This window comes from Rhipicephalus sanguineus, chromosome 7 (assembly GCF_013339695.2).
Source record: "Rhipicephalus sanguineus isolate Rsan-2018 chromosome 7, BIME_Rsan_1.4, whole genome shotgun sequence".
Classification (NCBI taxonomy): Eukaryota; Metazoa; Arthropoda; class Arachnida; order Ixodida; family Ixodidae; genus Rhipicephalus; species Rhipicephalus sanguineus.
In genome coordinates this window covers 141,469,792-141,484,999 of record NC_051182.1, presented here as the reverse complement: position 1 = coordinate 141,484,999, position 15,208 = coordinate 141,469,792, and positions in this window count along the sequence as shown.

The following is a 15,208-nucleotide window of genomic DNA, read 5'->3' as shown; positions in this document are numbered from 1 at the left end:
CGAGGAATGCCCACACTGTGATCATCCGCTTGCGGATACTTTCCACATATGGTGTGGGCTTGCCCATCTAACCCGGCTGTCTCCCCAATCACCTCCCCTTCACCCCCTGTCCGAGAGAGCTGGGAGGCTGCCCTGCTCGGATGCCAGAAGAGAGTAGCTCACCATCAATCGAACGTTACTGGTGAGCTACTCTGGGAATCTCGTTTGCCGCGTGCGAAAAATTAATGTCAAAGTGCGCCGTTCTACGTGGCTGCATAGCTGGCCTGAACGAATTCGCCCCCCTCGAATAACACTCCTTCCTGCAGTGAACTACACTAACTTTGCTGGAAGAGATCTTATGCGACAGGATACTTCACATTTTCGGTTCGCTATGGTCAGCGATATTGAAAACAACATACCTTTCTATTTGCTCGGCTGTTTATATCTCGATCTGTTGAACAGATTACGCAGGCTATCCGAGTTATAAGCGTGTCACGCACGAGAGCGAAATCAAACATTTATTAAAATAATAACTGTTTACTGGTATACCTTGAAAGCAATTTTGGCATGATCATTTGGCATTGCACAAAACAGAAGCGTGGAACTCTGATGATAAACTTGGTATAAGGCAATGTTATCAAGCGTATTTTTAAATTTGTTGAAAAAAAAAATGCTGCATTGCACCGAGCGTACCCTTAAAATACTGTATAGTTGGTGAGAAATGGTCACAGCAAAAAAAAAAAAAAAATAAAAAAATAAAGCAGATCCCACGCATGATGGAGTCGATTTTATGCAAGTCCTAGTTCTATATACATAGTGTGTTGCAGTAGCATGCACTTTAAAAATTCCGGGATGTGCTATTTCTGATCAAAAGAACATAAAGCACTGTGCCGAGGAAGTTTTGATAAGAGTGCATTATGAAAAAAAAAAAGTGCAGCAGTGCAGAAATCGAACCCCAGCTGTTTACGCGCTGGCAGCGCCAAAAAAAGAACTGTTTGTCGGAACACATCAAAATATCTGCAAATTCATTGCAACGCTGGGAATACTACGGAGACAAGAAATAGGAAATGAAACAATTAAGTAATGATGCCAATCATTTTTGATGGCCTATTTTCTACGTATCGCAAGATAAGCTGCACCTTACCTACCGCACGCCGATTCGCCCGTGCGTTCGGCTGCTGGCGTTCCGAATCGAGACGTCGCGCACAACTTCCAATTACCGTACAAACACAACTTCTATTACGTATATCAACCAGTTGAACAGCAAGCACGGTGCGCAAACAAGCTATGCGTCAGCGATCAGTCGAAGTACGCAATGTTGAATGTTCTCGATGTTGTTCGATAACGTTCTCGAGTGCAGGGAACCTGAACACCGACTGCAAAGCTAGCGCAAAGAGTCAAGATTCACCAAATGTCGAAGTAAATGGCATTTCGCGCGATGTCACTGCGCTAATGCAATTATGTTTACAGCTCCGGACCTAGCGAACACGCCCGGGCGTGACACGAAAAGATGCCGATGATGCCATGAAGAGAGTTCGCGAGCACATGGCAACATTCGCCGTACATTTCATTAGTTACACCGCTAACCGCGCTCTTTGGCAGGGAGAAGAATCTTAGCCATTCTGGGCCTCAATCCAGTGCTGGCAGAGGAGAGAAGCCATCCAATCATCGAGGAGCAAAGAGAAAATATTCTTGTCGCACCGATCCCTCGCAATATGCATCCGCAGCACAATGAGGGAAGGCGTAGAGCAAGAGCGATTGCGATCCTGAAGAAGATCAAGGATGATCCTCAATCGGTCTGCTTCCTAGATGCGGCACAATATGGTCGCTCATCTCACTATGACGTGGTCGCAATAGATAACAGAGGTGAAATAATCTCGTCGGCCTCCCTGACTGGGACCACTTCTAAAGCGGAGCAGGTTGCTATTGCTTTGGCACTCTTGGATGATAACAGGACGCAAATCTACTCGGATTCTAGATCGGCAGTCAGGGCGTTTGCCTCGGGCTTCATAGCGAAAGAGGCACATGACGTTCTTAAGAACCGGACCATAACTATGCACACAATCATTTGGTTCCCGGCACACCTAGGTCAAACTTTGGACTCCCTCACCAACCTCAACGACATCGCCCACTCCCAAGCGCGCGTACTAACTCTCCGCGTGGGAGGAGAAGCCTTGTCACAGAGCAGGGTTCAAGAGTTCCGAGACACTTTATTCACATTTAATGAATTCACGAAGCATTTTTATCTGGAAAGAAGAGTATTTCCTCCACCACACAAAAAGCTCACGAGACCACAGGCGATGACCCTTAGGATGCTTCAAACTAATTCTTATCCGAATCTTGCTTTCATGCACTGTCTATTCCCAAGTGACTTCAGCTCGCAATGCCCTGGCTGCGGAGGAACGTGCGATTTAGAGCACATGCTTTGGCGGTGCCCCTCGTTACGTGGGGATAAGGACCTCACAGAGCGCAAATGGAGCTCGGCCCTCAAGAGCTCGGAATATCAGCAACAACTTTGGGCTGTCCAGAGAGCCTGCGATGCGGCGGTTAGGCTAGGTCTAACTGTCCCCACGTGGGAGCGGCCCGCGGTGTCACCCTAAGGGGTGGCACTTCTCCGGATCTTTAAATAAAGTTCTTCGTACCGTACCGTACCGCTAACCGCGCAGTCGATCCATACCTGTCGATGACTCGAAATCCCTTCTAATATCCTCTCGAAGAAAGACACACACATAATGCCGTTCTGCCGAGCGTAACACGGCACTGAGGCTAAAAGATCGGTCACTGCTCAACACACGCTAGCAACGCGCCGGACGCCGACGTTCTGGAAGGGACATGGCCGCCGCCACCCAATGTTGCCCGCGTGCAGCCTACCTTTGCGGTACTCACAAAGAACAGCATTTTGGCGCCATCTGTCGCTCGAACAGCAAAATAATCTGTGTTTCGCCTTAGTGGCGATAGATGGCGACACCTTTCAAAATAATTGGAGATTTCCGCAGATAAAGTGCAGAATGAGGATCGATCCGTTAATCAGGCTGAGAAACAGGTACGCTAGAGCGGCGTACTGGAGGTTGGCATTGTCCTTCCGCGCCGCGAAATTTGACCGCTCCGTATAGCGCTCACGGCGTGAGCCACAGGCCATTCTGTCAATCATGCATGGAAGAAAATCCGCCATTCGTTCTGTGACTGCATCTGTTTACACTGCTGTTTTTGTGTTCTTTTCGTTTTCTGTAAGCGCACTGACGCGTAGTTTTACACTTTCGTGCGCAATTCATGTCGGACGGGAAGCGTAGATATAAATGGCGCATCGCCGACATGCCACGTCACCGCAGTCGTGGCCTCGTGGTAAAGTGTCCGCTTCGGCTGCGGGAGGTCGCGGGTTCGAATCTCGCTGCCGCCGGTTACCCGCCGGTTTCTGTGAAATTGGGCACAAGCGCTCCCCCGCCTGGCACTTTGGCTTATATTCATGGGGGATGACGCTTGGGAAAGGAGCCTGCGCCAAAGCCCGTCAAGAGACGATCGAGAGCACAACATGGAGACCCACTCGAGCAAAGGGATCGAGTGGCTCTGTGGCGGTCTGTCGTTGCCACAACGTGTGCGCGCAGCTGTTGAAATGTCCGGCTGCCCACACTCAACTTGGCAGAGAACGTGGACGGTGCGTCCATGTGAGCAGGGTGAACGCGGTATGTGCTCACGCGCGAAGCCTGGCTCCTCTGCACATGCGCGGTGTCGTTCGTTGCGAGTCGCACTTTCACGGACAAATAAATTCCATAGGTCACTAACGTAGCGAGGAGGGCGGGGGTTGAAACGCTCCCCCCCTCCTCCTCCCAAGTTTTCAATTTTGTGTATTGATATATGAAGGCACACGTACAAACGAACGCACGGAGATACATAATGAATGCTTGAACCCCCCTCCCCCCACGAAAAAAAAAAAAGATCCAGCCAGCTCCACTTCGCGAACACTGTCGCAACAGCGAAGGCTATGCCCGACCTTCATCGCGCTCCATCACACTGCTATGTTTTACAAGTCTAATTACGTTCGTTGGCGCTCAGCTTCGGCCTCTCTTGCGCAAACATCGCGGTAGGCTTGGCGACGACATGCCCATTGTTGCGTCGGGTGGTTTCTTCACCGGGAGGATGAGAAATGTTCACCATATTGAAGTGAGTGGGTAAAAACTTTATTGGACATGTCCGGCGTCATTGAGCGGGGTGGGGCTACAAGCACCTCGGCCTAGGCGACGGCCTCGAGTCCTTGGACCCGCGCGGCATCCTGGGCTTGCAGGACGGCCCACAGTCGATCGGCAATGTCGTGGCTGAATAGAGCCGCCTTCCATCGCGCCCCGCGGTTCGACACTGCCATGTCTACCGGGTTCGTTGGGGACTGCTGCTCGCTACCGGTACACTTCCACAGCATGTGCTGCAGCGTCGCTCTGGCTCCGCACGCTTGACACGCGTCGGACGTATAAATGTCTGGGTAGCAGAGGCGAACGATCACCGGATTCGGGTACGTGTGTGTCTGTATTTGTCTCCAGGCAACCTGCTGTTTCTTGTTTAGTTTGGCGTGGGGTGGCGGATATTTGCATCCGTTCAGTGTTACGTGTTACGTTTTCCGCGTTCTGAATAATTCGAAAGCGCAACAGAGCTCTGCTTGTAAACACATGTGCATATTTTCTCTAGATGAGCGAAACGCGGTTTCGTTTCGGTTAATCAGGTCTCCCCTATGCAGTCTTCACAAAGAAAATCGTTGCGTGACGCGGTGCAGACGTAGTCCATCTAAGCAGTCAAAGAAACGCGCGTTGTGATTTGTGAAGGTTCCACGAGCGCGAAGATTGGAGATACCCGAGTGCCTTTGCGACGCTGCACAATGTAAAGTGCGACACACTTTCGCTCGTGCAATGTTCACGTAACATGAAAGTGTCAAAGTTACTCGTGGAAAATGGACAAAACGTGGTTACAAACTCAGAGTTAAGGCTAGGTTAGGTCCTAGAGATCAGCTGGTGTTCGCGCGGCACACGGACGTTATACCTTGCGAAAGCTTCGTCGCTCCCGATTTCAAGTGTTGTCGAAGCTCTGTGAGGTAGGCTGCAGCGGAGTGAAGTTATCTTTTATAAACTGCAAACACAGGAATGTAGAGCTTTTCTTTTTTGTAATGCGGCCGTGTTAAACTCCCGCGACGTAGACGGCCTGATTGTAAATAGCGCGATCGGCGCTGGCTCAGCTCCCGCTACGAGACTTCAGTTTGCGAGTTGGTGGGTGTGTAAGGCTTGTGCAGCGTCAAGCAGGCCCGTAGCGAGGAATTTTTTTCGAGGGGGGGGGGGCACTTGCTGAAAGCCTTGATTATTTGATAAAAACGCCTATTTTCATTATTTATTTTCGATAAAAGACCATGTGTCATCAAAATTTTGGGGGGGGGGGGGGCGCCCTGGGCACCCCGACTGGCTACGGGCCTGGTCACAAGTCTAGGTAAATATCCCGTGCCTTAATAAATACTCTCGTGCTCCACTGCCTGAGGTAAGGAACCTCGCTGGAACAACATATACATGTCATATTGCTGCGGAGAAGGCCGGATTGAAATACTTAAGCATCGCCGGGCACAATACTGTGTTGGTGTACAGGCGTCAGAGCCAGCGCTTGTCAGCCTTAGTCAGGCCCGGCGCCGCGGTCGGAAATCGGAGCCTGTTCGATTTGTACATCGCTGTGATGTCGCGAAATGAGGTGACCGGATTAGGTTCTGGATCATCAGGCGATGGAGGGCGAGGAGGTTCCCGAGCGTAACTACACGGTAACTGAACAAGAATGCCTCGCTGTTATTTTCGCTGTTCAGCGGTTTCGGTCGTACCTGTACAGGCGTCAGCTTACGATCGTCACGGATCATCACTCTCTGTGCTGGCTCGTCAATCTTCGGGATCCGTCAGGACGCCTTAAACGATGGGCTCTGCGTCTGCAAGAGTGCAACTTTACTGTCTGATACAAGAGCAGGCGACGACATGCTGACGCTGACTGTCTTTCCAGGATGCCTCTCCGTACCACGGAATGTGATGCAGATAGCTTCGACCACGTAATCGCAACCGTACGCCGAGATTTCCCAGACGTCACAACCTTAGCGAGACAGAAAAGTGAGGATCCGACTCTAGAGCCTCTTTTCCCTGCCGCGAAAGACTCATCAGAAGGTCGTTTTTGTGTCCGGGATAGGGTGCTATATAAGAAGAATTTCTCCGCGACAGGTGCACGCTACCTTCTGGTGGTGCCAGAAGCCCTTCGCTCTTCTGTTTTACGTGTCGTGCACGATGACCCAACTGCAGGTCATTTAGGATCCATGCGGACACTCCATCGTGCCAAAGAAAGACTTTAATGGCATCAAATGCGCAAGACAAAAACGGAGACATACGTAGCCAGTTGCGCTGAGTGTCAGAGTCACAAAATACCTACCAACACTCCCTCCGGTTGCCTAAGCCTGTAGCACTTCCCAGCCCGCCTTTCGAACAAGTAGGCATCGACCTGATCGGACCGTTTCCACGTTCATTCAAAGGCAACCGCTGGATCATTGTATATGCCGACTACCTGACTCGGTTCTGCGAGACGGCAGCACTACCCTCTGCAAGTGCTGGCGAAGTGTCGCAGTTCATGCTGCATTACATATTACTTCGTCATGGCCCTCTCGTGTGATAATTAGTGACCGTGGCCGTCAGTTCACGGCCGATGTGGTTGAAGAACTTCTACGTCTGTGTGCCACCAACCTGCGACATTCAACGCCTTATCACCCCCAGACCTATGGCTTGACTGAGCGCACAAACAGAACACTTGTGAACATATCTATGTACGTTAGCTCGGACCACAAGAACTGGGACGAAGTGCTTCCGTTCGTCACATGCGCCTATAACACCGCGCAACATGAGACCACCGGATACAGCCCGTTTTTCCTTCCTTACGCTCGTCCAGCGAGGTACACTTTGGATACTATATTTCCTTTCCGTGGTCATGACGATGCTTGTATCGCAGAAACCCTTTGCCGGGCAGAGGAGGCTCGGCGACTCGCTCGACTGCGTACTCTGGCTTCACAAAAACGGTCGAAATCGCGATACGATAGAAGACACCGGGAAGTAACTTACCGACTCCTGTACGTAAACCTGGACTGTGCCAAAAACTACTCGCCGACTATGTTGGACCGTTTGTCGTGACTGAGCGTCTTAGTGAGGTGAATTATAGAATTGCACGCCTTGCTGCTAGTGGAAGACGGTCTTCAAAGACCGAAGTCACGCATGTAGCCCGTCTAAAGCCGTTCACTCAGCGACTGCCCAGCTGACTTCTCGCCCGGAGGCCTTCGTCTGCGAGAGGAGAAATTTTACAGTGGGTCCAATCCAGTGAAGCAGCACCAGCGACAACAATAGAAGTGTTAGGAAGAGAAGAACGACGCGCAGTACTGGCACGCACTTGCCGTTCATACCCTGTAAATAAGCCTCTATTTAACCTCGTTTACGAGCCCTAACAATATCATTCACGAAGCCATACCAATATAATTGCTATATAATATGATTATAATGACGCTTGGGAAAGGAGCCTGCGCCAAAGCCCGTCAAAAGACGATCGTGAGCACAACACGGAGACCCACTCGAGCAAAGGGATCGAGTGGCTCTGTGGCGGTCTGTCGTTGCCACGACGTGTGCGCGCAGCTGTTGAAATGTCCGGCTGCCCACACTCAACTTGGCAGAGAACGTGGACGGTGCGTCCATGTGAGCAGCGTGAACGCGGTATGTGCTCACGAGCGAAGCCTGGCTCCTCTGCACATTCGCGGTGTGCATTGGCGGGTTGCACACCGAGGCTCCTTTTTTTTTCCTTTCGCGTCCTTTTTTGCTCTTTCGTCCATATAATTGCTATCGCAATAAAAGTAACGTAAAATGTGACATCTCGTTTCGAGTCTCGTATTCGCGAAAATCTCGGAGGCCATACTTTGCGCCCGGGCGTGACACGAAAAGATGCCGATGATGCCATGAAGAGAGTTCGCGAGCACATGGCAACATTCGCCGTACATTTCATTAGTTACACCGCTAACCGCGCAGTCGATCCATACCTGTCGATGACTCGAAATCCCTTCTAATATCCTCTTGAAGAAAGACACACACATAATGCCGTTCTGCCGAGCGTAACACGGCACTGAGGCTAAAAGATCGGTCACTGCTCAACACACGCTAGCAACGCGCCGGACGCCGACGTTCTGGAAGGGACATGGCCGCCGCCACCCAATGTTGCCCGCGTGCAGCCTACCTTTGCGGTACTCACAAAGAACAAGAGTCACTGGAAAATTTCAGAGTACCGCAAAGGTAGGCTGCACGCGGACAACATTGGTCGGCGGCGGCCATATCCCTTCCGGACCGTCCGGCGCGTTGGTAGCGTGTGTTGTGAAGTGACCGATCTTTTTGCCTCGATGCCGTGTTACGCTCGGCGTAACTGCAATATGTGTGTGTGTGTTTCTTCAAAAGGATATCAGAAGTGATTTCGAGTCTTGGACAGTCATGAATCGACTGCGCGGTAAGCGGTGTAGCTAATGAAACGTGTGGCGAATGTTGCCATGTGCTCGCGAACTCTCTTCGTGGCTTCATCGGTCTCTTTTCGTTTCACGGCCGGGTGTGTTCGCAAGGTCCGGAGTTGTATAGTTGCATTAGCGTAATGACCGTTCGAGATGACCTTTATTTCGACACTTGGTGAACGTTGACTGTTTGCGCTAGCTTAGCAGTCGGTGTTCAGGTTCAGTTCATAGCGCATTCGAGAACATTATCGAACATCGAGAACATTCAGCGGTGCGTCTTTCCACTGATCGCTGACGCATACCTTACTTGCGCACCATGCTTGCTGTTCAGCTGGGTGTTTTCTTTAATAGAAGCGGTGTGTGTACGGTAAGTGGAAGTTGCGCCTGAAGTATTTGTCTCAGTTCGGAACGCCAGCAGCCGAACGCACGGGCGAATCGCCGTGGGGTAGGTAAGGTGCATTTTATTTTGAGAATACATTGTCATTTCCTAACAGATACGTAGAAAATAGGCCATCAAAAATTATTGACGTCACTACTCAGTCGTTTCATTTCCTATTTTTTGTCTCTTTAATATTCCCAACGTTTCAGTAGTTACAGTGCATTTGCAAATATTTTGCTGTGTTCCGACAAAGTTTTTTTTTTTTGGCGTTGCCAGCGCGTAAACAGCTAGGGTCCGGTTTCTGCACTGCTTTTAATTTCAACTTTCTTTTTCGTAATGCACTCTTGTTAAAACTTCCTCGGCGCAGTGCTTTGTTACTTTGACCAGACATAGCACATCCCGAAATTTTTTAATGCGCATGCTACTGCAACACAGTATGTGTATACGAGCTAGGGCTCGCATGAAATCTATTCCCTCAATGCGTGGGAGGATAAGCCGTTTTTTTTTTTTTTTGCTGTGACCATTTCTCACCCACTAAACAGTATTGTAAGGGTGCGCTCGGCGCAATGCAGCATTAGCAACATTTTTTTGAAAAGAAAATAATAAAATACGCTTAATAACATTGCCTTATATCAAGTTTATCAACAGAGTTCCACGCTTCAGTTTTGCGCAGTGGCAAATGATCACGCGACAATTGCCTTCAAGGTATACAGGAAACAGTTATTATTTTATTAAGTCTTCGATTTCGCTCTCGTGCGTGACACACTTATAACTCGAAATGCATGCACAATCTGTTCAACAGATCGAGATATAAACAGCCAAGCAAATAGAAAGGTATGTAGTATGTAGTTTTCAGTATCGCTGAACACAGCGAACCGTAAAGGTGAAGTATCCTGTTGCATGACATCTTTTCCAGCAAAGTTTGTGTAGTTCAGAGCTAAAAGGAGTGTTTTTTCGAGGGGGGCGAATTCATTCCGCCGCCAACTATGCAGCCACGTACAACGACGCTCTTTGACGTTGATGTTTCCCACACGGAATTGAAAATATACGAAATTCCCGGAGTAGCTCACCAGCAACGTTCGGTTACTGGTGAGCTACACTCTGGCACCTGCATGACGCGTTTAAAAAAGCGACGAAGTACTTCTAGGCACCGTGGTACTGCTAAATGTCCGGCCGCGCTCTGCATTCAACGCGCCTGCACCCAAAGCGCTTGGAAGGGAGATGGCGGCGGGATGTCTCGTGAAGCGAGTAAGCCAATCGCGTCGGCGGCGGCGCGTGGAAAACAGATGCGATACTCTGAAATTTTTCTAGTGACTCTACAATGATGATGATGATGATGACTTTGTGGCCAACCCTTCGCAACGGGTGGACATGGAATCCCCGCCCTAGCCAACCATGAAGCTCTACTTATTACCTGTTTTTCAGTAAAACGGTAAGGAAAAAAAAGAGGAAAAAAAGGGGGGGGGGAGGGGAAGAAACAGGAGCCGCTCTGACTAGGCAGCAGTCAAGAATGTCTCGCCGCAACAGCCGCTCGCCAGCATTCGAGGCGGCCCTTTGTCGCTGCGACCGCGGCTCTGTCCACACTACGCCGACTGTCGTCTCCGCCGGCCTGTTCGAAGCCCAGAGCAGTTTCCAGAGAGGCACCATACGTCATCGCTGGGCAAATGCCCTCACACCGCAGTACCACATGTTCGATAGTTTCGTCCTGTAGACCACACACACGACACCGCACATCACTCACGTCCTTCTAATAGCCTTAAGGCGTACAAGTGTGCGGAGTGCACCAGCTCTCGCCTCAAATAGTAGCTTGCTGCCAAGGGTGTCGTACAAGCTGTACCATGCCAATACTGTTCTTGTGGCACCGATACACCGCTAGCGTCGACTTCTCCGACTGTTGTGGATCCAACGTGCCTCCTCTTCTTCCCGCACTCGTTCCCGCGCCTGTTTTGCCCACTCGGCGGATGAGTTTGCGCTGAGAGGGGCGCGAAAGAGGCCGAACTTGCTCTCGATGCGGTAGAGGCGCCTCACCCACGGAGTGCGCATGCATGTTGCAGACAGGTAGTCAAAAACACGCCGCGCCATCTCTCTCTGGGCATGCAGAGCAAGCGGCCACGGTAGGCAATTTTGCTGACCGCCTCCCGAGCTTCAAGCTCGACCAGCCGAGATCACCCTGAATAGCTTCGTTGGCCACAGCACCATGGCAGCCGAGAGCTATCCGTTCCGGCCAACCTCCCGCTGTCGTCGCTAAGGCCAGAACTAGAGTTACCTGTATATGCTAAGATAGCATATACAGTAACTCTAGCCAGAACATGGAGAAGGAAAAATAAGGAGAGGCCCTGACGTCACATTCGTGAAGCCTCCACATCGCAAACACCCTGCATCGCATCCTAGCGAAAAAGCCTCGAAACATTTCGCGATTTCCACCGTGTCGTTTGCAAGCGCATGCGCGATTCGAGCCTTTTTCTTTTTTTTTTTTTTTTTCGCCGTGCAAGCGGCGCCGCGGCGCAGTCGATTCACGCATGCTGCTCCTCGCGTGTGTTCTTAGTGGTGTATTCGGTTGGTCGCTCCGATCCTCTGGCTCGGAGTCGGCAGATGCGGAGGCAGCCCGCAATCGGAGCGCGAGAGGTAGCGTACCAACCGAATGGATCGACGATCTCGGAGCAGCGCGCCTGTAGCGCCACCGTGCAACCAGCGCGGGAAGCCGCCAGGTAAACATCGACAAATGCGGTCAAACCATCCGAGCTGGCGTCATCGTCCGAGCTGCTGTTTAAGGACGAGACAGATGGTACGTTTTTGCCTCCGATCCGGCGTGCGGCGTCGGATGTCCGGCGTGCGACGTACGGCGATTCAGCACACACGGGCGAATGAGCAATCAGCGGCTCCGCCCACATAGGGCGCCTCGGCATGCACACTTGGAGGACTTCGTATATTCGTAATAAAGCACAAAACAAACACTTTGCACAGCCCGCTTCGTTATATAAGAAAATAATCACTACAACTACGCCTTCGCGAACGACAAGCACATCGCAATAGCTCGCCGTCACTCACGATTCCGAGAGGTAGGCCTAGCATGGCGGACGCCGGCCGTCTCCTATGCCCTTCACGATCACACGCGAGCTCGGCATAGAGCGCTTGTTTTTGCCAACACGATTAGCTTTGTACTCGCATGTAATGCGTTACCATACGCTATTAAGTTGGTCGGCGTCATCGATGTGAAGGCATTCGTCCGCGAGCTGCTGTAACACCATTTACGTTTCGTCCGCCTTCAGTAGCCGCCTCCGTTTCGACATGGTGCAGTTATGGCTTGGTACATGTGAACTCACCACACAAACGCTCAAAAACGCCACGAACACAATACAACACACGTGTACAAAGTATTACGCGTCCGATGCTCTCCCCTTCTGAAATGCGCGCTCGTGCTGTCACGTACCCTGTCACCTGCCGGTAAACGCGGCGTCTACTGCCCCTCCCGGCCAGATCGCACCACGCTCTCACTTCGAAGTCAGAGCGGTCGGGAGCGCTCCGAGTCGGAGGCTGACGCTCCGAAAGAACCACCCGAAGGTAGTTCGAGCGCTCGGATTTTGCCAACCGAACGCGCGACCACATTTCAGAGCGCTCTAGAGCGCTCAAAATCGCCCACCCGAATAGGAAAGCTACGCAATGCCCAGCTGTTGCCGCATGGTTGCGTATACCCGGTGCAAATCGCGTGCACTGCGGAAAGTACCGGGTGTGACTTTTCATGTGTACGTACACGTTCGCTTCATTGATCACTAATGCATGGTATTCGCATGCGAAGCTCTCGGATGTGCGCTCTGTTGCTTCTTACTCATTGTGTCAACTCAGAACACATGCGAACTTTGTTTTTGGCGTCTGACGCGCCGTACATAACATGCGCCGAAGGCATCGTACGTTTTTAGAGGCTGTGTCGTTCAACGAAAGGGCAATAAACTTATGTTGTTGTTATCGGACCACGTGTATGTATTGTGCGTCGTGCGCTCGCTGCGTGCTTATTGTTGTGTGCGTACTGGAATTACAAACTTTACGTACACGATCGCGTATACAATGCAGCGGTGTCCTCATTTGGACGTGAAGTTGCGTCAACTATAGGTTGGCGTTGCGCCGAATTGCTACTACGCTCACTCCATATACACGAACAAAGAACCGCTAATACGACAACAGATCGGGAAATCGGGCTACGAGAAAGGGAAGGCCTAACGCCCAGCAAACGCCCAGCAGAACGCGTAAGTCACTGCTTGGTGAGTTAGAATACGATGATGCAGGGGCTGAACGTTTTCATCACGGCACGTACCGGTATTCTGTCTGTTGCACAAAAACGCTCCACGAAGAATTTCAGCACGCAGCGCTCGGGCCTGCCACGCACGAACACGCCCTGGGTAAACGTCTGCTTGGCAACATTTTACTGCGTGCTAACCGCACAATACGCGCTAAGTTTACGCCGGACTACAAATCTGCGCAGAAGCTAATCACCGCGGAGAGCAACGCCGCGGGGCGTCTGCTGTTTTGTTTGCCCCATAAATCTGACGTCACTTCCGCCACACTTTTCGCAATGCATTGAAATACGATAGGGCCTCTCCTTAGTATTCCTTCCTCCCTGAGCGAGAACTAAAGCCAGAACTAGAGTCCTAGAAAAATTTCGAGTATCGCATCTGTATTTTCCCGCGCGCCGCCGCCGACGCGATTGGCTCACTCGCATCACGTGCCCTCTCGCCGCCATAGTCCCTTCCAAGCGATTTTGGGTGCAGGCGCGCTGAATGCAGAGAGCGGCCGGACATTAGCAGTACCACGGTTCCCTAGAAGTACTTCGTCTCTTTTTTAAACGCGTCTTGCAGATGCCAGAGAGTAGCTCACCAGTAACCGAACGTTGCTGGTGAGCTACTCCGGGAATTTCGTATATTTTTGCATTCCGTGTGGGAAACATTAACGTCAAAGAGCGTCGTTGTACGTGGCTGCATAGTTGGCCACGGAATGAATTCGCCCCCCTCGAAGAACACTCCTTTCTGTAGTAAACTACACAAACTTTGCTTGAAAACCTCTCATGCAACAGGATATTTCACCTTTTCGGTTCGCTATGTTCAGCGATATTGAAACTACATACTACGTACCTTTCTATTTGCTCGGCTGTTTATATCTCGATCTGTTGAACAGATTGTGCATATATTTCGAGTTATAAGCATGTCACGCACGAGAGCGAAAATTTATTAAAATAATAACTCTTACTGTATACCTTGAAGGCAATTGTCGCATGGTCATTTGCCACTGCGCAAAACTGAAGCATGGAACTCTGTTGCTAAACTTGGTATAAGGCAATGTTATTAGGCGTATTTATTTTTTTCAAAAAAGAATGTTGCTAATGCTGCATTGCGCCGAGCTTACCCTTACAATACTGTTTTAGCGGGTGAGAAATGGTCAAAGCAAAAAAAAATAATAAATGGCCTTATCCTCTCACGCATTGAGGGAATCGATTTCATGCGATCCCTAGATCTATATAACATACTGTGTTGCAGTAGCATGGGCGTTAAAGCTTTTCGGGATGCGCTATTTCTGATCAAGATAACATAAAGCACTGCACCGAGGAAGTTTTAACAAGAGTGCATTGCGAAAACAAAAAGTTGAAATAAAAGCAGTGCAGAAACCGAACCCAGCCGTTTACGCGCTGGTAACGCAAAAAAAAAAAGAAGAAAGAAAAACTTTGTCGGAACACAGCAAATATTTGCAAATGCACTGCAACGTTGGGAATATTAAGGAGACAAAAATGGGAAATAAACAACTGAGTAGTGACGTCAATCACTTTTGATGGCCTATTTTCTACGTATCTGATAGGAAATGACAATGTATTTCGCAAAATAAGATGCACGTTTACCTAGCGCACGCCGATTCACCCATGCGTTCGGCTGCTGGTGTTCCGAACCGAGACAAAATACTTCACGCACAACTTGCACTTACCATACACACACCACCTCTATTACAGATAACACCCAGCTGAACAGCAAGCATGGCGCGCAAGTAAGATATGCGTCAGCGATCAGTCGAGGACGCAATGCTGAATGTTCTCGATGTTCGATAACGTTCTCGAATGCGCTATGAAGTGAACCTGAACACTGACTGCAAAGCTAGCGCAAACAGTCAACATTCACCAAGTGTCGGAGTAAATGGCATCTCGCACGGTCATTACGCTAACGCAACTATGTCTACAGCGCCGGACCTTGCGAACACACCCGGCCGTGAAACGAAAAGAGACCGATGAAGCCACGAAGAGAGTTCGCGAGCACATGGCAACATTCGCCGCACGTTTTCATTACAACCGCTTA